This window comes from Octopus bimaculoides, chromosome 5, assembly GCF_001194135.2.
Source record: "Octopus bimaculoides isolate UCB-OBI-ISO-001 chromosome 5, ASM119413v2, whole genome shotgun sequence".
In the NCBI taxonomy this organism is placed as follows: domain Eukaryota; kingdom Metazoa; phylum Mollusca; class Cephalopoda; order Octopoda; family Octopodidae; genus Octopus; species Octopus bimaculoides.
Window position 1 is genome coordinate 11,345,939 of NC_068985.1, and position 3,563 is coordinate 11,349,501.

At 35.0% G+C, this 3,563-nt stretch overlaps 1 protein-coding gene across 6 annotated transcripts in view; it reads right to left on the minus strand.

Moving 5' to 3' along the window:
* Positions 1-3,563, minus strand: part of LOC106884362 (uncharacterized) — a 337,312-nt gene that overhangs the window by 41,490 nt on the left and 292,259 nt on the right. The gene's annotated exons all lie outside the window — the stretch shown is intronic.

The following is a 3,563-nucleotide window of genomic DNA, read 5'->3' on the forward strand; positions in this document are numbered from 1 at the left end:
TATATATATATATATATATATATATATATATATATATATATATATGGACAGAGAGGGAGAGAAATACATACATACACATATAAACAAACAGCATACATACTTATATATACATATATAAACAAACAGCATACATACTTAGTCAGTTAGATAGATAGATAGATAGACGGATGAAGAAAGTCAAATCATATTCAATCTTCTATTTGTTATGAAAGTAAATCGTAACCGACAGCACCAAATAGCGCAGGAGGTTTACTCTGACTCGCAACAGCCTTTCCTAGCGCCATTTCTGCTTCCCTATGATATGTGGACAACGCCTTTGATGAAACTGGTGCCAAATTGCATTAGTTATCGGCTTTCTCTGGGAATATGTATCTGGCATGGATTGGGGAGACATTCATGTATGTGCAAATGTTGTTCCATTATTAAAAAAACGAAAACATTCCGTTGGCTTGCAGCTTATTTGTGAACATTTCAGTTTGAAATACATCTTATTAACCGAGGTATTATTTTGATGAGTAAATTAAGCGTAAATTATAAATGATGCACATGCTTTCGATTGAGTGTTCATTAATGCCGAAGTAGACCACGATATGGACATAAATTACGTATGTACTAAGTGTACGGGATAAATTTGATGATTTTTTTTAAATGTCTCCTTTTTTTTATATACAAACAGCTTGCGGGAATGGTAAACATTCAGTGGCGTTGAAAGATATAAAGATTATTGTTGTAATTAACAAAAAATGTTAGCTAACATGGATGACTAGAAGTTATATGAATATTGTAAAAGAGTTACATAAATCTTATTGATGCGCGACGGGTGTCAAAATGGCGACATTATGATTGCTGCTCAATGCTACGTGGACTTTGTAAAGGCTGTAAGATGTGACATGGGTAGCTGCAACGGAGGCTATGAAGCAGAGATCAGCAGGAAGAGACACAGCAGGCCTTCTAGCTGCATCCGCACGTCATTAAGAAGGGTCTGAGGCGCGGTTCAGCCGGCTATGTGAAGGTTCTGGAGACTGTGGTCAATCTCTGGCTGGAGGGGGTAGCTGTATGGCGTTACGATTCAATTTCTTGCCATAACTCAAGAGAGAGTTAGAAGTCGCTGTCGAAGAATTACGATTTTACCAGCCCCAATTTTTGGCCTCCTTACTCACCCGACTGGAATTCTATGTATGACTGTGTGTCAATGACACCATTTGCTCTGCCTGCAACCCCAATTCTAAACTAGTGGTCAGGATCAAGGAGAGGGCAATGATCTTCTCAGGAACACAGCCAGGTTCTGGATTCAGGCCGTGGTGGAAGATGAGGTCGACATTTTCAATAAACTTTTCTTTCGTTTATAATGCATATATATATTTTTTCCTTTCCTTTTAGTCCGAAATTTCTGTTTGCGTGTGTGCATGTGTAGTGGGATCATCGGGAATACTTACTAAAATGCCATGAACAAGGTTATGAAATCAGCTTAGGTAGAGCAAGGCGTCTGTGCAGCAGGTAGTTTGACCCCTAGAAGGCATAGGGCTACATGAACTAACGTTAACTGGACACAAATCGAGTATATGATTGCTAAAAAACTCTGTTTACATAATAACCCGATAAAACACATTTCGATGTATACAGGCGCATCAGGAGGTGGAGAAGAACTATATTCCCTGTTCCATTTTTATACGATACCTGTCCCTTTTTAATCAAAGATACTTACGGAATTTACTTATACGCCTAACAATATTTCTTACAGTAAGAATTCCTTCTCACATAATAGTCCTTTAATTATTAAAATTACACTCTAAATAAAATGTGATATAGCATACCTTTACATTGTTTTTAAATTAGAATTGTGAATTCTAATTTAAATAAATCTACTTCTTGAATTTAGCCGGATTTATCTGATACTTTTATATCGTTATTATTATTATTGTTATTGTCACTATTATTATTATTATTATTATTATTATTAATATTGTTATTGTCACTATAATTATCATTATTATTATCATTATTATTATCATTATTATTAATATTGTTATTGTCACTATTATTATTATTATTTCACCGAGGTCGATGCAATTGACTCACTCCTTTACCCAAAATTGCATCCCTTGTGGCAAAATTTGGAACTATAATAATAATAATAATAATTATTATTATTATTATTATTATTATTATCACTATTATTATTATCATATGTGATATGAAGTAGTCGTGCGTGCTTCTATTGACTGACACCATTAATGCATTATTTTCGATTGACACTACATAGAAATATATCAATAGAGATTTTCTAACGAGAGGAGATAAGAGTTTATTTATTTGCAATTATTGTTCCTTGTGTGGAATAAAAATGTACACATTAGCAAAGAAAAATGTTCGCTTCCACCTATCATGTACAATATAATTGCTACAGCTTTAAAAAAAAAATACGCCCCCTCAAAACAATTCTAACAAAGACATTCACGTCTTTGGAGACTGTAGACAACAAAAATATAACTAATTTAACTCCACAAAGAAATGTAGTTATTTCACGAGAAAAAAATAATGATTTTATGATAGAAAATACAAAAATTAAAATAGACATTCGTTGTGATAAGCTAAACAATAACAAGAACAAGAATATCAATAACAATACAGAGTCAAAGGAGCTCTCCTTTTGGCAAACGACAACTACACAACCACATCCACACATGCAAACACACACACATACACACGCACGCACGCGCACACTCATAACCATCCCCGCTTAGAGTCGTCTCACCAAGAAATGGAATGAATGCGAAATTGACAAAAACAAACAAACATACAAAAACAGAATAACCCTTTCTAAACTTCCATTTTTAACGAACTAAATCGGGTGTGTCTTAGGAATTATATGGTGGTGAAAAAGTCTGACTGGAAGTATTGCGTAATAAAGACAAGTGCATCAGTACTTTAGTCTCATATCTTGAAGGATATCGAATATATTTTCGTGCCCGCAAGAGAAACCGTAGTCAAGTTCAGTTAAATTTGAGAATATTATTTCCTTGAATAATTGAGGAAGTTCTTATAGATGAGTTATATTCAAACTCGGGGACAAGTCGGTGCCTTATATTCTTATCCAGAAACTCATAGACCATGACAACGGGGAGTGATGCTAGCCCTTAGATGGCTAGTATTGTGATGTAGGAAGTGAAGGCAGCAACAGTCGAGGCGACCAACGCTATATGCACCCTGCTGGAATATATACGAATATACAATGTCCTATTAGCTATGAAGACCATGGAGGAATTCTAGAAATATAACATGCCATGGATGCAGCAAAATTAGGCCAGTGGTGTCTGTATGCGTCTATATGCGTGCGAGTGTGTATGTGTGAGAGTGTATATGTATATAGTAATTGAATCCCAAATGATATTTTTAACTATAACTTGATTTTTAAAATTCTAGAAAAAGCAATGACATTTTCTTGGGAAACAATGAAAACGTGCCCATGTCGCCATTACATGACTGACACCGGTAAAGGAATAAGAAGACAGACACACACACACACACACACACACACACACACACACACACACACACACACA